At 43.2% G+C, this 24369-nt stretch overlaps 1 protein-coding gene and 1 long non-coding RNA gene across 16 annotated transcripts in view; both read right to left on the bottom strand.

Annotated features, from left to right (window-relative positions):
• Positions 1–24369, bottom strand: part of lrch1 (leucine-rich repeats and calponin homology (CH) domain containing 1) — a 351529-nt gene that overhangs the window by 318579 nt on the left and 8581 nt on the right. The window lies entirely within an intron of this gene.
• LOC115588360 (uncharacterized) lies at positions 10774–12364 on the bottom strand. Its single transcript, XR_003985318.1, has 3 exons — positions 12046–12364; positions 11718–11869; positions 10774–11606 (listed from the first exon to the last, which is right to left on the bottom strand). It is a non-coding gene; the product is annotated as an uncharacterized LOC115588360 (long non-coding RNA).

The raw sequence follows: 24369 nt of genomic DNA, 5'->3' as shown, positions 1-24369 counted from the left end.
CAGGACCAAGTAACATCTGATGTGAAAGAGCTGTGTAAATACTACAAAGACCCAAAATTTGGTTGAAAGAAAGTCAAAACAAGTGGATATATGAAATTTTGAAAATGACGGCTTCTACATTTTGGTAAAAAATGACATCCTGTTATTAATGTGATTATTGTAACCATTCAGGAACAACTATTTAAATGAAAACATGTTGCCAAGTTTCCTCATGTCTATTTCGTTTGTGACAAATGTCAACCCAAACCAGTGAACAATAGGTGATTAGTGAGGCTTAGAATACCCACACTGTAGCGTAGGAGCTGAAAACTGATACTCTTAAGGTTAAAGTCTTAAAGCTAGGGTCTGTAATGTTGTTCAGAAACATATTTTGTTATACTGGGTGAAATGATCCTGCTATCCTGAGAGTAGTCAATACATTATGTATTCAGAAAAAGGAACGAAAATAATCGGACCTCTGTGGCAGCTGTAGGACTGAGAAAAATCCGTGCCGGATCGGTCAGATGCCTTCATGTCTAGTTCTGTCCCTCCCTCCTCCGCGCGTGCACGCGTCACGGTTCACTGTTGCCCGGAAGGGGGCGCCGTGACATTCCGACACCCCTCCATTGCGAAACACCACCCTTCCGAAACACCCCCACTCCGAAACACCGCGGTTCCGACCCTCCCCTCAAAACACCGCCGTTCCGAAATTAAACACCGCTGTTCCGAAATTGATTTTCAAGTTTACATTACTTCCTACATCAAACACTGCCGTCCGCTCACCGGCCGCATTCACACAACTCATTGCTTTTTATTGCTAATAGGCCTATGTCACTATCTTCATTTATTATATAGTATATTTTCGCTTGCAGCAAACACATTTAAACGTTTGTCTAATCTTTTTACACGCACTATCCGTGGTGCTGAAATCCCCACTTCCAGCCGCACTCGCACACCTCTGAAATAAACTGTGGCCCATGGGTGCGATCTGCCGGGGAATGACCCCTCTGCTCGTCCGTTTTAACATAACTTGTCTTTGTGGAAGGTTAACAATGTATGAGTGGATTGAGCACTGCTGCTAAGTTTGTCTTTGAAAAAAAAAAGCAATTCAAAAAAGCATTCAATAAACATTACATGAAATTGATTGTGTATCCATATCTTATAGCCATAGACTATCATGACCACGGGCCTACACACGCAAACTGTGCGCACGCAAAGGCGCTGTAAGGCAAGGGCGCAAAGGCTGTTACATAATTACACTGAATGTAATAATGTCCGCAAACGTAATAAACCTCAAACACCTACTAATACTGACCGTGCGTGCAAAATCCAGCTGCTGACCCTCCGCTCCGCTGTCACACAACGGATCCCCCGTCCGCGCTCCCTCTCTCTTGCCCGAAAAATAATTTCCATGAAGAAAACATCGCCTGACATTTAAATTTAAATTCCCATTGAAAGTACAAATCTCAAGAAATCTGGACGTATTGCTCATTTGTAAACACAACACTTATCAGTCTATAGGCAAGAATCTAAAGGTTTATTAATTCAAATAATTTCAAATTCGCTTTATTGGCATGAATGCCACAACAACAATATTGCTCCAAGCACCAAGAACCACGAAAAGAATACCTAGCACAGTCAATAATAATAATAATAATAATAATGATAATAATAATAATAATGATAACTTTGAACATTATCACAATTAAGTTATCAATCTGCGATGTAAACAAAATGCAAACATTACAGACTTTTAACCATTTTTCTAAAAGTGTCTGTATTTTAATTGAGAATATTTTTTATATAAATTACACAAAAGGAAAAGAAAATGTGATTTGTTTTACCTATTTCAGCCATAGGCGGTCATATTGACCGCACATCATTTCGCGGGATTTCATACATTGTCTCTCTTGTCTCTAACTTTGTTAGCGGTCTCCAGCTGTGCGACTGTAACGCAACTTTATATGAAGAAGGACTAACACTAATAGCCTAATTGATTCTTATTTCTTACACTTACAGAACTGTTTACGACTCGAAACAATGTTATTATATCTGACGTTTCTGACCAAATGTCGCGGCTTCAAATGCATCAAATTCCCACATCCAGTTACGCAGGCAGCTGTCCAGGGTGCTGAACCAGGTCACAGATAAAGGCTGCACTCTGCGTTCTGATGTTTGCTGGGCAGATCTGTCCCCCTTGCTTTCTCATCCACTCTGTTGTGGGAGATCTCCCACAGAGCAAAAGTAATACACATTTTTTCTCTCCCCGCTCGGCTCGAGAGATAAAGTAATTTTAATTCAAAATAGCCATTTGTCCAGCTGAAGCATAATGAGCGTTATGTCATTAATATGAAGTAGGCTTGTTTTGCGGTTAATCAGCCACCTGATCCGTTTGAACCCACAAAGAAAAAAAGGAAAAATGCGCAGCCTCCGTTTCCTTTCTGATTGAGTCCGTTCGGAGTGGGGGGGTTTCGGAATGGAGGGGTTTCCCCAATAGACTTTTCGGAATAGCGGGGTCTTTGAAAAAAAGGGAAACCCCGCCATTACGATGAATTGAAGTCTATGTTCGGAACAGCGGGGTTTCGGAAAGGCGGGGTGTAACCTTGCCGGAAATATTCAGCACACTCCTCTGCAGAGACACGGAGTTACAGGAGAAGAGTACATTTTGTTACCATGGCAGAGAAAATGCAGCCAGCATTTCTCATAACAGCTCAACCCGCTAAAAAGGCAAAGAAAAAAAAGCCTGAGGCAGAAAGGGCTGCAACAAGAAAGGCTCTGGATAAAGAAAGAAGTCGGACCGAGTCAACATTGGTGCAGCGTTCGGTCGGTGGAGACAACTGGGGCATGTGAAGGGCCTGAAAAGTGATGCAGAGGTTGCTCTCTTTCTGTTGGACAGGTAATTATTTGTTTTGTTTCGGGGGGATTTGTTATTTTCATGAAATATGTAAGATTTGCCAACTTGGCTACGTTTGTAGCTTGTATTAGCCCGATGCTAACGCTAGCTTCTCTCCCTCTCGCCATATAAATATTCATGTTTAATCATGCGCAAATAACCAGAACACGCATGACGATAACAACATCAACAGAGTTTCAATATAATACAACAAAGTTATGCACAAGCTTCCACTTTTAAGAGGATGAGTGACAGACACAGGCTCAGTAACAGAAAGCACGATTTTGACATAAGTGTTATATTTTCAGCTGCGTAAAAGAAAAATTGCAGCAATATTAAATAACCGTGGAGCTAACATCAACATCATCATAACACAACAGTTATGGAACTTAGAATGACAGAACATTAAATTGCAATTAAATTGCAATGAAGTTACAAACGATCCACAACATTAAAGAGCATGGGCTCAGAAACAGATATAAATAAATAAAAACCCCTGGTGGCAGCTTAGGGTTCGCGCACCACACTTTGGGAATCCCTGCTCTACTTCCACGCCATTGAAACACATATTGATGAGACCCCCTCCCCCACCTGTGTCAACTATAGTTTCAGAGTCTCTGTCCGACCGGTGAGTTCAACTTGCTGCTGCTAGGAACATGGATTTGACCAACGTTGTGGGATATATCCACAACACAACATCTCTTTCATAACTAGCTTGTTTGTTTTATGTGCGTCAAAGTGCTCCCTGAGAAACCCCAGAAAAAAACGTTATTGCACATACAATACGTTATAAGTGATATCTCTGCCAAATCTAATTGCAGACAGTGGGTAAATGTAAGTGAGTGTGTGTACTTTAGGTGAAAAGTACTTGCTGGTGTAGTTTGGGCAAGGAAAGTTGATTAGATCTTTTGAGAAGTATTATGGCCTGAAGATAAAACCTGTCCTTCACCTTCGGAGGTCCAGCACTTCACAGAGTCTGTAACATCATAGATAGATAGATAGATAGATAGATAGATAGAATAACTTTAATGATCCCAGACTGGGAAATTATTTTGTTACAGCAGTAGTGGGTCGGCAAATAAAACACTTTGTACATAACATAAATAGAATCCAATATATATACATAGTGTATATATACAGTGCACAGTGTGCTATAAACAATAAACAATAATAATATATACAACAAAACAAAATATGCAAAATATACTATAACAATAATAATATATACAACAAAACAGTAGAGAGACCAGAGTTCTCTGTCAGGCAGAGGTGAGAGAGTTGTTGTATAAAGTGATGGATTGTGGCAGGAAAGATTTCCTGTCTCTATTGCTACGACAGCAAAGCTGAAGCAGCCTTCCGGAGAAGGTGCTCCGCTGTCTGATCAGTGTGAGTTGGAGAGGGTGGAGAGGATTATCCATGATGGATAACAGTTTTTTCAGTGTCCTCCTCTCCACCACAGCCTCCAGAGTGTCCTGTTAGCAGCCAATCACAGAGCCAGCCTTCCTGATCAGTTTGTTGAGTCTGTTGGTGTCGCTGGCTCCAATGCTGCTTCCCCAACAAACCACAGCAAAGAAAAGTACACTGGCCACCACAGACTGATAAAAGATCTCCAACATCTTGCTGCACACGTTGAAGGATCTCAGCTTCCTCAGGTCCTCAGTGGCTGAATGGTGTTAAAAGCACTAGAGAAATCAAAGAATGTGATTCTCACAGTACCTCCTCCACCATCCAGGTGCGAATGGGCTCGTTGCAGCAGGTAGATGACAGCGTCATCAACTCCCAAGTGGGGCTGGTAAGCAAATTGCAGAGGGTCTAGCAGGGCTCTCACCTGCGGCCTCAGGTTGGCCAAAACCAGTCTCTCCAGCACCTTCATGACGTAAGATGTGAGGGCCACTGGTCGATAGTCATTGAGGTCTGATGGTGTTGACTTCTTTGGAACAGGAACCAGGCAGGAAGTCTTCCAAAGCACCGGTATTCTCTCCTGACCAAGGCTCAGGTTGTAGAGGTGTTGTAGAACAGGAGACAGCTGGCTGGCACATGTCTTCAGGATCCTGGGGCTGATACCGTCAGGGCCTGCAGCCTTCTGCTGGTAGAGTCTCTCCAGCTATCTCCTAACCTGGCCTGCAGTCACAGTCATGCGGGGGAGGCTGCTGGTGTCTTCAGTGGAGGACGAGGAGGTGGAGGAGGAGGTGAAGGTGGAGGAGGAGGAGGTAGAGGAGGAGGAGGAGGTGGAGGAGGAAGAGGTGGAGGAGGAGAGGTGCTGCACAGGAGAGCTCACATCAGTGGAGTGAGGGAGGAGGGGAGGAAGCATTTGGGGCAGTGAGGGTGTGTGGGGGTCTGGAGGTGTCAGGGAGACGACAGAAGGCTGTGAGCTGAACCTATTGAAGAATCTGTTCAGCTCGTTTGCGCTCTCCAGGCTGCCCGATGACTGTCTGCCGCTCACCTTACACCCAGTGATCTGCTTCATACCAGTCCACACATCCCTCACATTGTTCTGCTGGAGTTTGGCCTCCAGCTTCCTCCTGTAGGCATCTTTACAGGTCCTCAGCATATCCCTGAGTTCATGCTGCACTCTCCTCAGTTCTTCCCTGTCTCCAGACCTGAACGCCCTCTTCTTCTTGTTAAGAAGGGCTTTCAGGTCATTGGTGATCCACGGCTTATTATTAGGGAAGCAGCGTACAGTCCGGGTTGGCATGGTGGTGTGTTCACAGAACCTGATGTATTCTGTGATGCAGTCGGTCATGCTGTCGAGATCCTCTCCATGTGGCTCAACAAGTGCATCCCAGTCTGTCGACTCAAAGCAGTCCTGTAGTGCGTCAGCAGCCTCCTGAGTCCACCTCCTCACGCTCCTAGTGTGGACAGGCTGCCGCTGAACAAGGGGGATATACTTAGGGGTCAGCAGAACCAGGTTGTGGTCAGATCTTCCAAGAGGGGGGAGGGCTGTGGGACTGTATGCATCCTTAGTATTTGCATACAACAGATCCAGTGTGCTACAGTCTCTGGTGGGGCAGTCAACATACTGGTGAAATGTTGGAAGGGTTTTGTCCAGTGAGACGTGATTAAAATCCCTAGTGATGACAATAAATGCGATAGGATGCTGCGTCTGTATCTGGGCAACAGCGGAGTGGATGACGTCACAGGCCAGCGCTGCATCAGCTGAAGGAGGAACGTACACACCGATAATGATGGCGGACGTGAATTCCCGGGGCAAATAATAAGGCCTCATCCCCACAGTCAACAGTTCAATGTCCGGGGTACAGATACGTTTCTTCACATGAACAAGTCCGGGATTACACCACCTCTCACTCACATACAGTGCAATCCCTCCTCCTTTTTTCTTTCCGCTGCTTTTCACGTCCCTGTCCGCCCGAACAGTGCTGAAGCCGGGAATCGCCACGCTGTGGTCCGGGATGTGTGAGTGAAGCCATGTCTCCGTGAAACACAACACACTGCACCCACGATATTCCCTCTGAGCCTTTATCAGCGCGGCGAGCTCGTCCGTCTTGGTCCCCAGAGACCTCACGTTTCCCATGACGATCGCCGGTACAGCCGGTCTGTGTCTCCTCCTCTTCACCCTCCGTTTCACTCCGGCTCTGCAGCCACGGCGTCTCCTCCGCAGCTCCTTCAGGACCTCAGGTCTGGCTCCGGGTAGCAGTGCAGGTTTACACAGCGCAATCAGCTGGTCGCGTGTGTAAACAATGCGCTCAATGATGCGCTCCTGACCCTCCGTTGCTAGGGTTAGCAAAAACATCGCAAAAACATCACAAAAAGTGCCGTAAAAGTTCAAAAAAGAAAAAAAAGAAAGGTGTTCGTCCTCTCCCAGTCTCTGGAGAAGAGCCGCCAAATTTCAGAACACAAACACAACACAAATACAACAAAAACTACAAAAAACTTAAAAACCCACGGTAAACAACACTAAAATAACACACACTTACAATAAGTTGTACCTCTACCTTTGTGGGGTGTTGGTGGAGTAATTGATCATGTTACTGGCTCTTCTATGGACTCTCTGCTGGTAGCTGCTATGCAGAGAGGATAGGGGCAAACTGAGGATCCTCTCAACAGCTTATAACAATCTTCAGGCTTTTTCGGTCCGTCAAATCTTCTTCCCATAAACTGCCAACCTAAGACTTCCATTTCTACATATCAACTTGATGAATGAAGAAAATGTTTATGTTCATGCTGTTGCTGACAATATCATATTATTTTGTAATCTTCACAGAGATGATAGCTTCTCAGTAGCTGGGGTTCAGGAGTTAAACATTAGCTGCCCAGAGGAGACAGCTCTCCAGCAATTGGATGCAAGGTATGTTATAAGATGATTTTGGCCATGTATTTCCTGAATAAAACTTGGAGTACATTCATGGTCTGTGCATTATTAGGTGGTGATGTAATATTCTGTCATTTGTGTGTGTGTGTGTGGTTCTGTCTTTTTAGTATGTCGTCATTGGACATCAACACTGATGTTGATGCAGATGAATTTAACGACATTCGAAACTCTATGTAAGTTGATGTGTGGTGTGCAGAGATGTTTCTACTTTCCTGTTTGTGGAAAATGTTATTCATTTTGTGAATTATTATATTATTTTCTCTGAAATTATTTGTTCTATAGCATTGACAGGGAAGAAGAAGACGACACCTGGAATCCTGATATGGAGACACAGTCTGTGTCATCCTTAGAAGCTTCCTTAGAAGATGCAACCAGGGAAGTGGACACAGATGATGATGATGACAGTGACGATCCAGATTTTAGGCCTTGTATTTGTGTTAGGTAGTTTCAATACCCTCTAGCTCCACTTACAGTCAAGTTATTGTGTTTTATTTTTTATTTCTCGTAGCTGTTCTTATTACAACAGGACTGGCGGTGCTCTAAAGACTCCAATATGCCTGGAATCACTTCAGGAAATTAGCATGGAGGACACTGTGCATGATGCTCCAGACAATGCCCCAGATCAAACTATGGCAGACATACCAACACTCCCCGACGCAGCAAAAGTCATGGTTGAGGATGACATAATTGGCCATCCTGCATCCATTGCATATCATGACAGCCTGAAGCAGCTCGCTGAGTATCTTCTTCTCCCTGTCAACGTGTGTTCTGCCCAGGACCCAAACAGGAAGGTAGAGTGCCGAGCACCTGGACCATTCGAAATCAATATCAGTTCCAGGGGAACAGCTGCTGTCATTGAATGGGTGAGTCTTTTTATATTTTGGGACTGTATTTTTTCACTGTAACACCAACCCTATTTTCTGGATCAACTTTAACACACACAAATGGAAAAGCTTTTAACATAAGTGCTGTTGGTAAGGAGGAAAATACAATATCTCTGAGACTGCACCCCCTGCCAACGTCACACCCAAGTCGGAGCCTGATGTAAATCAGAGCCTGATGTAAATCAATGTTTTCACTAATTTCATAATGTCTGATCACTATGCCAGTACTATAATATGCTCTCTTTTTCCACCTGCTTTTTTTCCAGATGTGTCCTCGTGGTCACACTGTTTGGAAGTGGGCTTCCCAGCCCACGTTGAAATTTGGGATGCTAGTCGGAGACTTCATGCTCTCCAGTAATATCCTGCTATCAGGCAACAATTTTGCCAAGATCTCACTACTGTTCAAGTTCATGAAGATGGGGATGGTAGTGAGGTCAACATTCTTCAGAATCCAGGACTCCTACTGTGTGGACACTATAAAGGAGTTCTGGGATGAGAAGAGAGCCGCAGTCATCACCCAGCTCAAGTCAAAAGGGCCTGTTGTAGCCCTGGGTGAGTAATAGACACAAGCATGCGTACACACACACACACAAGCACACTTGCATTCTTCATATGAAGCACGATCTAATCTATATTTATTTATTTTCAAGAGATGATATTGCCGTATGCATATTGATAGTAAGACCAAAAAGTAGTTAGAGTTCATAAGGACATACTATGTAATATATTATCTGAGGATTTATTTGTAAGATATGAAGTGCTGGACAGACATATTGCTCTGTGGTTTTTCATAAAGTTGGATAAGCATAAAATTAAAAATTTGGGACAATACATAACATTTTTTTCTGTTTTTGTTCTAATTTATTTTCAAAGGAGATGCTCGCATGGACAGTCCTGGATTTAGTGCACAGCATTGTACCTATACTGCCATGGACAATGAATCCAGACAGATAATCTGCATGGTCAACATCGACAAGCGTGAGACCATGCGGAACTCTGTCATCATGGAGAAGGCGGGCTTCATGCAAGCATTTGAGACACTACGTGAGGAACTCAACATAGAGGAATTCTGCACGGACGCTCATTCATAAATATCAGCCCTCTTCAGTAAGTTTATTATTGTTTTTTGCTGTAGGAGATTGTTCCAGCAATCCAACTCTATGCATATATGACACGATTATCACTTACATTATTATGAATGGACAATGAGTTGAATTATGATTTAGCATAAATCCTCTGACTTTTTCTGCACTACAGACAACAAAGGGAAATATAAAGATTGTGGCGTCCGACACAGCCTGGACATGTGGCATGGGTCCAAAAGTTTGGGGGAAAAAAATCATGCAGTAAGTTCATGATCTCTCTGTAGATAGATATAGCAGGATGATTTTTGAAAAATCATCTACATCAATTATCTTTTCATAAACCTATTTGACATCCCAAAAATTTATTTGTGCTACAATGTCAAGGCAGGACAACAAAGGGGGTGCACCGTCCTTCAGATATGGAGTAAGGATATCTGCAACCACTTCTGGTATTGTTGCAAGACTGCAGATACATATGAAGACTTCTTTGTAAGTATTATCGAAATTCATCTATCTAGGCCAGACTCTATTGCTGAATAGTTATGGGGCAAAAATGGCTTCTACTCTTATTGAGCACATTATTCACAACCTGTGTAATTTGTGTTCCGCAGGACATGTGGACAGGACTACTTCACCATGTGACTGGAGAACATGCATGGGCCCTTGGTGCCTGTCATCACGGTCCCTTGGTGGGAGACAGAGAGAAGGGGTGGATCCAGAATGGTTCTATGGCACACCACAGACTGACAGAACTGGTCCTTGATGCACGCTGGCTAAAGAACATACACAAATATCTACACTTTAGGTATGTCAGCTTAGGTCTATGTCCAAATTACTGTTTTCCCCTGTGAAAATATTTAACTGTACCTCTGTATTTGTCCTGCTAGTTCTTCATTTGTATTACCAGAGTATAACGCAATTGTATCTTTCCTCTGTGGTTTCAGGTCAACTGCAGAGTTGGAGTCCTTCCACAATCACATTCTCATGTACGCAAGCAAACGCTTCAGCTTTTCACCGCCCGTGTACGCTGCTCGAGTCATGTTGGCTGCCCTGGACTACAACCACCACGTTGACAGACCAGCCAAGGGAAGGGTTGATGGCTCTCTTCAGTATGTTTAATTTTATATGGAAAAATTAAATAATGTACACTGTAAGGTAATCTGAATGTATCTCTAAGCTTCTAATCTTTTCTCTTATGGTAGATATGGCAAGGTGTACAATAAAAAGTCCAGGAAGTGGAGCCTTTACACAGTAAAGGTGGAAAAGGACTACACTTACATTGTGGACCTCCAAAGTGCAATTCTGCGGCGCCGATTGTCCACTACTGGGGGTGTGCCACGGGCCGCAAGGAAGAGGCCTGATGATCCCCGTCAACTTGGGGTTCTGTCAGGTGTCCCGGCCCCATCAACTCAGGAGCTTGTGCAGAGTCAACTCAGCAGAGGGCTAGGTGAGTTTTCTTACAGTATTGTAGCTTGATCACGAAGTTTGATCATAATTATGTGCAAAAGATAATTTTAAAAATCAATATAACTTATGATCTAAAATAATTATCTAAACAAAGCCAAGGATGAAACACTTGTCATGTGAAAAAATGTCATAAATGTTTGTTACTATGTGAAATGGAAACAAAGTTGTAAGTGTTGTCATTCATTATGTGTCTCTGAAGCACAGTCATTATTGTCAGATGTGTAATTTTGATATTCTTCCTAAAGGTAAATCACTGCCAAAGGAGTGATCACCACAGCTGACAATGACGCCGCATGCACAGCCTGACCTGTCAGCCATCCCTAGAAACACCTTGTCTTTTGTGTAGATACACTCAGGTGGCAAAATACTTGTTAATAAAAGTATTTGTTTTGTTATTTATTTTTGTTATTATTTTTATTTTTGATGTTTATTTTATTAATTTCTTCATAAAATAATAAAAAGTGTTATACCACATTTGTTGTCATTCATTTAGAATGTGAGGAGGTGAGAAATTTAATAGCTTGCTTATGCAGAAACAGTAAAGGAAAGGCATTTATCATTTTCTAATTTTTATTCAAACTAGACAAAATATAAATAACAATAAAAAAGAACTCTGGACTGTACAGACTGTAAACCTCAGTGCAAATTTTACAGGAATATGTAAAGCAGTACACAGTGTAAACGGCAGGGCTCAAAAGTAAATGCTATTCATTGCACTGTGCTTACACTCTACTGGGGATGAAACCTTTATACTGTCCTTGTGGATCTGGGTAGCGGTCTCTTATTTTCCAAACACAGCAACTAGGAATAACTACTCTGTGCCCAGCTCCCAGTGCCCCATATTGCCACACAACATATTGCCGGTATGCTGCGTGGCGGAATTGTTTATTGCTCTCCCCTGGGTTTGGAAGGTCCTCCACAGCCCGGACATCGTTCCAGATCCTTCTGGCAAGTTGCAAGACCCCCTCCTGCAAAATGTATACGTCAAAGTGAGGCAGCATGGAAATGCAGGAGTTAGGTTGTTGCCCACAACACTTTTTTAATCTGTGGGCATCTCATAGCAGTTTCGGCACACACACCAAGTGGGTTGACCTGGAGCTGGAGGGCCTGGTGGAGGAGCATCACCTGATGTTGACAGGTGCAGGATATCAAACATGAGGCTTGGGTCCCTTGTCAGGCAGGTCTGCAGCAAATGTTTGCATTCTTCAAAGCTCAGTGTTTGAATTCTGGCCTGTAAAACAATAATTCATCAAAAAGATTAGACTTTTTTGGACAGATCTTTATTGTCCTTTAAGAGAACTTTTGTGTTCACAGCAGGCCTACAAGGCAGGTCATCATCATTTATAGTTATTGGTGATGTTGAGGTCCGAAAAATATCAATTATAAATGCTATTTTAGATAGGCTACCTGCTCATCTGCAATTCTTTGAGCTTGCAGATTCTCCACTTGCACAATGTCCTCATGTTGAAGTTGTTCTCCGGTAGCAGTCCGGCTTGATCCACGTCCTCTACCTCGAGTTCCTCGGCTCCTACCCGGTGCACTACCTCGAGTACGGCCTCCTCTTCTTCGAGCACGACCTCGGGCCTGTCCTCTTCACTGGATATGTGTCCGCTGCGTTGCAGCTCCGATCCGGTTTTGCTCCGCCGTTCGCCCTCCGGCAATCCCCACCGGTTGCGGTTTGAGTCCACTGCGGTGCAGTACGGTAGACAGCTGGCTCACGAGGCAGAGGAGTTCCCGCGATAATCACATGATCACTCACAACCGCAGTTATAGGTCTGTGTTATTAAAAACAATAACACGAAGTGTTCCCGACCAAAGGATCAGCAGAAGACCTTGTGTTTGTCTCATTTTTGAGATTTGTGTGCTGGTGTCAACACGGAGTGTTTTATTTTGAAAGGTAACCGGATGCTGTATGTTATTTTAGCGCTTCACTTCCTGTCTGCTCGGTGCTAAATTCAGCTGAATTGCTGCGTCGTGCTCCGGCATCTGGCAGATATAGGAGTCCTGCGTATCTGTGCCGGAGGGCTCCGGACTGCCGGAGCTGGGACGGAGCAGATACGCAGCGCAGCGGACTTGGTGGGGATTGACACATTGACTAAAGTGAAACGTATCTGCTCCGCTGGCGTGGCGGAGATGCAACGCAGCGGAAACGTATCCAGTGGAAATTGGGGGTGAGACCTGAAGACATGCTCAGCTCCGGACTGTAGCTAGGATCAGAGCCAATGCTCTCGTCGTGGAAGCTCTAACAAGCATAATAACAAAGATATATTAGAACACAAAATTCATGTTTGTCAGGGGGAAAAAAAACGTTACCTTGTTCTAATGTAATTTAGCAGACGCCTTTATCCAAAGTGACGTAACGTACATTTGAGAGTTCATCAAACACAAAACATCTAAAGTTAAACATAACATGCAAGCTTGAAAGCTGAATCTGCAGCCTCCGGGTCGGCAGAGACATACTATTGTATGTTTACAATTATTATCGTTGGAAAAATAAAAAAGTTTGCTTACAGATGAATGAGACATGAGGTAGTCTGATGCTGAAATGGCTGAGTCGGCAAAGTCGATCTCCTTCTCCCTGCTGAGTCCCACTGCCAGATGCGCGTTCAAGTTTGTGGGGGAGTGGCTTTGGACGGAGCACTGACGGGGTGGGAGGGGGGGTACTTAGAGGAGGTGCCACTTTCAAATCTTGCTAGCTCTCTTGCTAGCTCTCCAGGATTGTAGACCCTAGCTTTAAGTTGGGCGCCAGACAGGGGACTTATTCAACCTGTTGTTCTTTTCTTTAAATATGAAAAGAAACAAATATATAATCTGAAAGTATCTGTATAACAAACAAAATCAAAATCCTGCTAGCCTATGGCCCTAGCTACAAAGATAGATAACTCAAATAAAACACTGGTCACCATAACATCTGAACAGTTTAATCACTTCAGGAAATAATAAAGTTCATCAAGCAATAATTCAACATATTTTCAATGGCAATATCATGGTCACCATAACATCTGAAAATGAAATATTAATTAATTAAAAATCAATCACAAACAAACCAAGAATCAAAACAGTTTAATAACTTCAGGAAATAATAATGTTCACCAAGCAATAAATCAACATATTTTTAATGGCAATATCATGGTCACCATAACATCCAGTGTTTCCCCTACCATTCTGTTGGCGGGGCGGCCCGCCCCGCTAACGCGGACCCCCGCCCCCCTTGAAAAACATGAAAATCTAGGCTCGTGTTCTTCTCCGCTATGACGGTGAAGTTTTGACCGCAGATCACCTCAGCAGACCCGGGCTGTGCTGCTCTGCCGCTCCGCTACAGGTGCGGCTGGTCTGGACTTCTCCCACCACGTCGGAGCAAATGTGCAAACAAGCGTTATTTGGATAAACTGGCGACACAACGGGGAACTAAATGGCTACTTTCTCACACGAAAAAGCTTTAAAACCTGATGATCTTTATAATCAAAGGACAACGGGTGTTTTATTTTTGTGAAAATGACCAGAAGTGAGTTACTTACTACGGCTGGCTTGGGTATAGCGCCGAATTAATCGGAACAAAACTTTAAACAGCTGTTATTATTATGTTATGTAAGCCAGCTTGTATGATCCTTGCAAGATAGCAAGTCAGCTGGCCTTGTATTGATGGCTAAATTTTTAAATCAATTATAATATATATTATAACCCCGCGGATACCACCCCGCCAACAAAAAAACCTAGGGGAAACACTGACATCTGAAAAAGAAGTATTAATTAATTAAAAATCAATCACAAACAAACCAAGAATCAAAACAGTTCAATCACTTCAGGAAATAATAAAGTTCATCAAGCAATAAATCAACTTATTTTCAATGGCAATATCATGGTCACCATAACATCTGAAAATGAAATATTAATTAATTAAAAATCAATCACAAACAAACCAAGAATCAAAACAGTTCAATCACTTCAGGAAATAATAAAGTTCATCAAGCAATAAATCAACATATTTTCAATGGCAATATCAAATGAAATCTAAATTTAAGTCCCAAAGTCCACAGTCCATAATGAAAGAACAAAAATCGTCATTCACCAAAAAAAAAAAAAAGAATCACAAGTGAATAGTAGCAGATTGAGTTCAGGTAATTTCAGTTAATACTGTTCATCAAAGGAGTATGTGAGTGTGTATGTAATATGTATGTAAGTGTATATTGGGGGGTCGATGGAGTAGATGGGGCAGATGGAGACAGGGAACAGCGTGAGGGGTTTGTAGGATAGCCTTTTCCTGAGGGAAGGTGCAGACAGTGACTTTGAAGGGGGAAGAAGCCTGAAGAGTGAAAGGCAGAGGCCACTTATCTGCAGTGTTTCTAAGCCCAGACCGGTTTTGGTTTTCAAGTGCCGCACCACAAGACATCTGCCTGACCTCGCACACACTCTAGGGTTGCTTTGGTCCTTTCCAGCTTGTACAAGTCCTTTACAGACTATGTTTGGGGTTTTCTCCTGTTCAGCCTTGCTTCCTCCTGATATACTCCATGCTGTCTTTGTCTAACTGAAATTACCCTTCCCCCAGCTCCCAGGTGTTCTTAATCGACTCCCTCCCCTTACCTCCTAGGAGGAAATGCAGAGTTCACAAAAATGCTTAAATTTGGCTTTGTTAAAGCCCAACTTAAAAATAACACCACTTTAAAGGTGTTTGGAGTACAGCTGTAGAATTTTGCATGATCCCATAAATTTACTAGGAGTTTCAACATTAATTGTTACAGGATACTCCAATAAATGAACTTAGTTGGCATGGATGGCCCATATGCTTCTTCTCCAAAATCCCTGCATCATGAATAGCATGAGGATAGTAGTAGTAAATAGTTGATTCCTGTATGTTAGGTGTTGAAGATGGAATAGTCTCTGATCAGAAAAGAACAGCAGTCAGCCCCTATAAAATTAAATTTGGTGAGATACAGTCCTGGGGCGGCTGTAGCTCAGGGGGTAGAGCTGGTGGACCCTTGGGGCGGGACTGATCTACATGTCGAAGTATCCTTGAGCAAGATACTGAACTTCAGAATTGCTCCTGATGTGCAGTTGGCACCTTGTGTGGCAGCCACTGCCATCAGTAAGGGTCCTGCAATGAGCTGGCGACTTATTCAGGGTGTACCCTGGCCTTCGCCCATGAGTAAAAACTGGATTTGGCCCCAGTATGCCCCGCAACCCTTCAGGGGGATAAAAAGTGGCAACATCCCGCGACCCTCACGGAAAAAGCGGAAATGAAAACGAGAAAAAAAAACAAAAACAAGATACAGTCCTCTCCCAAACTATTAGAACAGGCCAATTCCCTATTTTTTGCTGTACACTGAAAAAAAAGTTTGTCAAAAAAGAAGAATGAAAAGGTTTGGTGATGTCAATGGGTCGCAACAAAAGGATTTGCAACTAAATATTAAGGCCATGTCCAAACGTACCAAAACTATCTTTTTTTCCTCCATCTTCCTTGGCATCGTTTAAAGAATATTTGTGTCCAAACGGATCCACTGAAAACAACTGAAAATGCTGTAGTGGCAAATACAGTCGTACGTTGAAGTGGCCAAGGACAGGTAGTTATGCTTTTGTTTGAGCTTTGCCAGGAGATCTGGGTTGGGTCGCCCGCTACTCGCTCCATTGATTCAAGCATTGAGATGGGTGACCTGGAGGATTCATCGTCGCAGCCCTCAACATCAACAGAGGAGATGCCTTCATCACCAAATTCACCAACAGAATCCCTCGACTGTCTTCCTCCCGCAGTTCTGAAGCAGCGCTGGGATTTGCCCCAGGTAGGCTCATGATTTCAAGCTTAGCTAGCTGTATGCTACAGTGCCATTTGTTGTGGGCATTAGGACTGGTGCATATGTGTGTGTAGGTATGTTGCTTTAGTACATAATTCACAACATGGTTTTGGTCTTAACTTGTTTTGCCCAATAGTGATGCAATTCTGCTCTGCTTTTTTCCTAGGCCAAGCTGGACAGCCACAAAGGGGACCGGCTGAAGAGGAAAGCTCGGGCTGACCTAGCAGAGGAGAATCTCAGGATCAAGAGGAGAATGTTGGAGTTGACTGAGGAATCACTAAGAACCCTATCTTGGTCATCACAAATCAACACCCTGGTTAAAGAGCAACTAAACCCCCAAACCACTTTTTTCTGCTGAAAACCAATGTATTTGGGTATGAAGTAGTGTTGCTGAGTGATTCTGGTCCAACTCTTGACATTTTAGTCAAAGTATTTCAATTTGGCGTATTTTGTAGTAAAAAGTGTGACTGCCCTCTATGGGTTGAAACCCGGTTATTACAATCGAATTTTCCTATTGGCTGAGATGGAGGCAGATGACGTTTTGAAGGCAGCTTTCGTCACGGTCCACCACGGTTAGCTCCGCCCCCTCCTATAAAAACTAGCACCTGCCGATCTGGAATCTGTGGCGAGTAGGTTGGATTGAGAGAATTGCGAATAGAGAGGCATAGTGATTATTGAGTAGGTAGTTAGCATAGCATAGATTGTTTTTGGGAGATTTTAGTTATTACGTGTGTTAGTTTATAGTATTTAGTACTTATTTAGCAATTTTAGATTAGTTAGCTTGTTTAGTTTTTTGTATTCTAGTAGTTACTCGTTAGTTCGTTCGTTAGGGTGTAGGTTAGCTTTAGCTTGTCGTAGTATTTGTGAGGCAGTGGCCACCATGGGTCGGCAGTGTAGTTTTCCCGGTTGCAAGAACGTCTCAGGGCTGCATCGGTTTCCCACTGACCCAGAAATTAGGCGGCAGTGGCTGCGCGCATTGCGCCTACCGGACCGTGATCTCCTGCCTAGAGCCGGAGTTTGCAATGGTCATTTTTCCCCGGAGTGCTTCTCCAATCTGACGGTGGTGAACATGGGTTCCAGTACCGTGCTCACGCTGAAAAGCAATGCGGTGCCGAACGCTGCTGTCCCGGTGCCGACAGCCGGACCGACATCACAGCAGCTGATGCTGCTGCCAGCAACTGTCCGACATATTGAGGTGAGTACAAAATAAATATAGCCACCGTAATGCTAGTGACATGACGTAGCTAACGTGTCTTGTAACTGCTAAGTCTAAATACATTTATTCAGTCGGTCAGTTTGAGTGCTGTATAGCCGGGCTTGGCCGTAACCTAAAAATTTGGTTTGAGTGAATATGGCAAAAAACGTTGTAACGTTAGCCAAAACTAGATTTGTGAAGCACAATTTTGTTATATTTCAGCCAAAAGAGACCAGGGAGATCGGGTGCCAAACGGAACCAGTCAGCACAAAACATGCTGCTGGACAGGCTAACATAAAGCCTCCGAGGAGAAGCAAGGGTGAGTCATAATAAAGACCGCACTTTGTATAACGCTAATGCTCTTGGGTGGCTGTGGGACAGGATTCATGTTAAGCCTATGGCGCTTGATGCCGCTTCTTTGTGATTTATTTTTTTTTTTTCGTGAGATCTGTCAGATTAGCTCTGACCACGCCATTCTGCATAATAATTAGCCATGTGCTTCTGTTTGTCTGAACAGCGGAGGAGTATGATAGACAGATGGAGAGTGCCTCAGAGTAAATTAATTTCTTATAAAAGTGATTTTAAAACCCTGTCTTTTATTCGAACAAATAACAGTTGCAGTAGCTGTAAACAAATAAGGACTCTCTCTGTCTAAATACGGCTGTGTGTCAGGCTTGATTTGTCTGGGCTGCAACGAATAATTATTTTCATCATAAACGAATCCTGCCTTAGTATTACGTCAGCTTTTGCTTTTACATTTTGCTTTAGCTTTGTGCTCAGTGGATATAAACCTTACTGCGGAATCATTTCTTTGTGCACAGCTACTCAGGCCCGACCGCCTAACAGGAGTGTGTCTTGTGACACTGGCATGTTGGTGGCTGATCCTGAGGCTGTAGCCATTCCAGAGGTTCCAGTGGCAAGCTCCACGCCACACAAAAGGACAAGATATGAGGTGTCAACTGATGACTCCAGCTACCAGCTTGATGTCACCAACAGCACCATGAACCGTACAAGGTAAAGGATTTAGTTCACAAGACCACTGCTGTTTCTATTATATAGAATTATGCCGTATAGACATGCTGTCTTGTATATTGCCAAGACAACTGAGCATGTTTCAACTGAGCAGCAGTTTCCTCGTGTTTGCATCAAATATATTTTTATTTTCATGTTATTGAATTGCACTGCGTTCAACTACGTCAGCAGTTATGTTAATGAGTATCACACTTCTATGCTGAAGTTCCTTTTGTCAACATATAATACTACATATTATCCATTCATACCTACCTTCGAATAATGCCTGAGATACAATAAGGCAAAATTTAAAATGTCTGTACATGCTATTCCTCAACATAACTTCTACTTTTGGATCACATGTGTAATTAACCAGCGTTTTGTTAAAGTTGTATGAATATTTACTCTAATAATAATACAGTCTTTTACTACTCATATTTTTTCTCTTCTACTTAGTAATTCTGATGACATGGCACCCCATGCAGTGACCAAGTACATTGTCCATGAAGAGAAATTGATGGAGCTGTTCAAAAGATGTCCAATGTGCACCCGGAGCTGTGAGATCACAAAGAATGTCTTTGGGACACTTCTGCAAGTAAAGCAGAGCTGTTCACATTGTGACTATGTTCACCAGTGGTCCAGCCAGCCAATGGTGAAAATTTACGTACTTAACTGTGTAACTATGACAACATTGTCAATCAAGACATACTGAAAAATATATATTGTTTTTTTCAAATATGTTAGGACATTATGCAAAGTACGGGAGATACACAATGATGGACCTCACATTAAACAAGGTCATTGATATTCAGCTAGTCCAGGTAAAACACTGATAGACTGAAAAACTGTTCATTCATATTCATATTAGTCTATCTCTTCAGAGCATGTGTCTATTTTGTGTGTTGTATCAACAGAGCAACGAAGTGGGAAACAGTGTTCGGATGGAGAAGGAGGGCTTTGAGCGAAGTCTGTCATTCTTGAAGGGCAAAGGTCAAAGCCATTGTTACCGACCGACATACAGGGGTACAAAAGTTCTTGCGGGAGCAAAGACCTGGGATCAGCCACTACTTTGACCCTTGGCATATGGGAAAGGGTAAGTGTTTGAATTGAAAAAAAAAAAAAAAACAAGAAAAAAATGATGTTTTTTTTTTTTACAAAACAGTTTGCAAGATTCAAGATTACTCTATTTATCCAAAGGGAAATCTGTATGTCTTTTGCTCAGGGATTGGGAAAAAAATGATGCCATGGCCAAGATGAGAAGAACACAGGAGGTGGGCCCATGGAGGAAGAGTGTTGTCAACCACCTCTACTGGTCAGCGTCCACCTCTGCATCAGGGCAGGAGGTTGTGGCCAAATGGGCCTCAATTGCCAACCATCTGCAAAATGTGCACACACACGAGAATCCACTCTTCCCCAGTTGTCTCCACCAGCCTCTTGTTGAGGAGCAGGCACGGCACTGGCTCAAGCCAAGTAAGTGTAGTAATAGACAACACTAACCAATATACATTACAATAATGCTATTCAGTCACCCATAAATGGGTGATGGTTGTGAAAATGTCAACTACACAGTTTTGAATCTAGCAGGGTATAGTGATGCAACACTATGCCCTGATTCACATCAGATTTAAGATAAAGCCCAGTGTTATGAGATTGCTGACTCATGTTTATCAATCATTTTTACAATTACTCATTGTCCCCAAATTGGTTTAATTAAATAACATTATTCCTGTGTGTAGGTACAGCAGCATGTGAGCAACTGACAGCAGTTCTGTTGGCCTCCAGACTGTTGAAGGATATGGAGAAGATCAGCCAACAACACCACACTTCAGCAATCGAATCCTTCCACAGTCTGATCCTGAAGTTTGCTCCCAAAAATGTGGTGTTCTCCTTCACAGGGATGCTGTGCAGGTATACAGTAAAGAATACAATCTCTAACATGGAATAACCATTTTCTTGTTTGTTTTTTTAAACCAATTAACCATATCTTATTAGGTTTTTGCTGACCATGTAAATATGTGTTTCTTACTAGACTCCAGCTGACAGCGATGCACTATAATGAAAATGCACAGAGAGTTCATGCATCCACCACAGCTGGAGAACTACGGTATTCCATTGTCTATCCGAAATACAAACATGGGGACTTCACTGTGCGACCCATACGGGGTCATCCTACCTCAGGTAATTTGTTATTAGACTAATAGTGGCATCATGATTGATTTTGGGGAAATGTGTTACTACCCTGTTCTATCCTTACACTTTAGGCTACGTTGAGACACTGATGGAGCTTCTCTTTAACAATGTGGTGAAAGACCCGGGTGCATACCAGGACTTTCTGGACACAGTCCTTGTGCCAGAGAAACTTTGCTCCCAGTACACCAGACCTGACAAGAGGGAGGCAGTGGCCAGACACAAGTCACGGTTCTTTAAGAACATATGAGTTTTGGCTCACTACATACTATAGTATGTTGTAAGAATACATTTCGGTTATTGATGTTTATGTAATTATTTTTGCCAGTTCTATTACCATCATTTGCTTTAGCTTTTTTTTGTTTTTTCTTTTACAGGCACCAATGACTTCCTGACCAAGCTTGGGGTTTGCACGACACACATGGAGCTCTGAACAACATTATGCATCTTATGTAGATTTGCTAACTGTGAGGTTCATTGTAGTTAATGTACCCCCACAAGGAAACTATAGTGGAATTTGTTAGATTGAATGCATCATACAGTGTGTACCTCCCGTTTTTTAGGTGACAAGCACCTGTGTTAACAATATGAGCGTGAAGTCATACGCATTTATACTATTTTCAGTACTTTTAAACAATACTGTTGTTACGGCCCCAGGCCGCAGCTTCTTCTCTCTTCCCTCCGCTCCGCTCCTGTGTTTCTCTCCTCCTCTCCAGTACTGTTACCTGTCCAGGTGTTCCTGCTCTGCTCCTGATCAGAGTGGTCTGGATGAGCCTATCACCGCGCAGAGCTGAGGGCAGAGTTTCTGCTTTAAGAGTGGATCGGTACCTGGCTCTCTCTCTCTCTGGATCGCGCAGTCTGTGTCTGACTGCTGGCGTGGCGTGGCGTGCTGTGCCTTGGAGCACACGTAGTGGTGGGCCAGGGTCGAGATTCAACACTGATTCAGCTATTGCATACACTCAAGGTTAAACTGTGTATTAGATTCCACTAGGCCAGTGGTTCTCAAACTTTTTCGGTCATTCCCCACCTTGGACAAGGGGAGATTTTCAAGCCCCACCTTGGGGAGGGTGGGGGTAGGTCACGTCATAATTTCATAATTCTAAGAAAAAACTTTCCCCTGTCTGTCTGTCTGTCTCATTGTGGAAGAGAAGCGCCATCAGTGTCTCAACGTAGCCTAAAGTGTAAGGATAGAACAGGGTAGTAACACAATTCCCCAAAATCAATCATGATACCACTAAGCCCTATTCGCACGGGATTAGTATTATCTGGGGACGTCTGGTAATTTGTAAATTACCCCCCCATGTCTGTGTTTCTTGCGGTGCCATTCGCATGGGATAAGTGAAGTCTGTATTTTACTCACATTACTGACAATAAGGCTCTGATATGACGTCAGAATGTGCACATCGTAACATCCACTGCTGTCACATCCATGTGCGAAGCAAATGTAAATAAAATGTCAAAGCAGCAACGTGACTTCGCAACAGTGTGCAGTTGTTGTCACAATAACGGGCCGTCATGGCATCTATCTATAAATACGAGTAACCTCTGTCTGTGTGTGTGTGTGTGTGTGTGTGTGTGTATGTGTGTGTTCCTCAAATATCTCTGCGGATCAGGATCAGACTGACCTGAGAGTTTCAGTGGTTCAATGGTGTGATATTTCGCATTTGTTTGGACTGCAATGATACCGTTAATAAATTATTTCATAAATGCTTTACAAATTCCATGAGCATTGTCCACCGGAGCCACTACAGTCACGTGCGCACCAGAGCCAATCACTGCATACCGTGGCCACGCGCGCACCAGAGCCAATCACTGCAGAGCCCACCGCGACCCCCCACCTTAAGAAACAAGCAGATTTATACCTGCAGCGGCGCGAGCTGGACCGGGATTTTGCCGGCGGTTCGGTCCCGTTCTATTCTGTTCTGTGCATCTAAACTGACTGTTGTGGATTAATGAGATTAAACGAGTCCGGACCGAGTCTGTTCGGGTCTGAGGAGATCCGGAGACGTGCGGACAACAAAGTGGAATCGGAATCTGTGGATGTTCGTGTGTAGCTAGCGGCTAGCTACACGGCCCACCTCCCGAGGCGACGGACCGGAAGCATCGGCACGTCCAAAACCGGACCTAGGGTAAATAATGTCCACCACGCTTTTTTGCAAACATCGCCGTCACATTTGCTTTGTTTCTGGTGCAGGAAGAAACGGTAAAAACGGGCTTTTGTTACGAAAGTGTCCAAGCAGCAAGTTTGGTTGTTGAGGAACAGGAAGTTGTGGGAGGGACCTAGGCGGATGATTGACATGCAACGACGGTCGGTGTGTGTGAGAGTTGAGAGATTTGTGACATTTAGCGTGTTTGGAGTGTGTAGTTAGTGTGCTATGTAGTGTTTGGTGTAGTGTGTTTAGTGAGTAGTGGAGTCGTTTTTTTGTTTAATGAGGAGAAGCTGAATGTGGAGCAGGCAGTGCAGCTCTTCATTCAGCTGGAAGGAGCACAGGCAGACCTGAGCATTGCCTGCATTTAAATGTAAATAGTTACATATAACTTTGTAAATGTTTTAAATGTATGCACACATTTAGATAAACAACAATTTATATTTGCATTATAAGTAAAAAAAAAAAAAAAAAATGGATTGTTAAACATATTTGTGGTTAAAAAAATCTAACTTTTTCTACTCGGATTTTCATGGTTTTTTTTGTGATTTTAGGTCCATTGTGTTAATACAGTTTGTCAAAATAAAAAAAATAACTGTACAGTCACACATGTGAGGTTGTGCTGAAAATAATGACACCAAGTAAATAGCTTTTAAGATGAAATATAATGGCAAAATCAAAAATAGTCAAAAACAGCCAATTATACTCTGGAATATCAGATTTCACAACAAACCTAAATATCCCTGACGCCCCACCTTCAAACACAGCCTCATTTGGCCATCCATGAAAAAGCTCCTTAACCTCCCACTTTTTTATAGGAATACACTTTTCTTACGGGCACTGCACTAGTTTGTATTAAAAAGGGGAATGACCGAAAAAGTTTGAGAACCACTGGCCTAGTGGAATCTAATATACAGTTTAAGCTTGAGTGTATGCAATAGCTGAATCAGTGTTGAATCTCGACCCTGGCCCACCACTACGTGCTTCAAGGCACAGCACGCCACGCCACGCCACGCCAGCAGTCAGACACAGACTGCGCAATCCAAAGAGAGAGAGAGCCAGGTACCGATCCACTGTTAAAGCAGAAACTCCGCCCACAGCCCTGCGCGGTGATAGGCTCATCCAGACCACTCTGATCAGGAGCAGAGCAGGAACACCAGGACAGGTAACAGTACTGGAGAGGAGAGAAACACAGGAGCGGAGCGGAGGGAAGAGAGAAGAAGCTGCGGCCTGGGGCCGTAACAATTGTGCACTTTATGTAAATGTTTTTGAGGTGATGGGCACCTGTGTTTACAATATGAGCACTTCTTGTGAAGTTATACGTATTCTATTATTTTGAATGCTCTGAACACACATAACAGTACATCTCATAGATTTTCTAAATGTGAGGTTCATGTACCTTCAC

Source organism: Sparus aurata, chromosome 9 (genome assembly GCF_900880675.1).
Source record: "Sparus aurata chromosome 9, fSpaAur1.1, whole genome shotgun sequence".
Classification (NCBI taxonomy): domain Eukaryota; kingdom Metazoa; phylum Chordata; class Actinopteri; order Spariformes; family Sparidae; genus Sparus; species Sparus aurata.
Note: the sequence above shows the minus strand (reverse complement) of the source record. Positions and strands in the feature narration are given on the sequence as shown.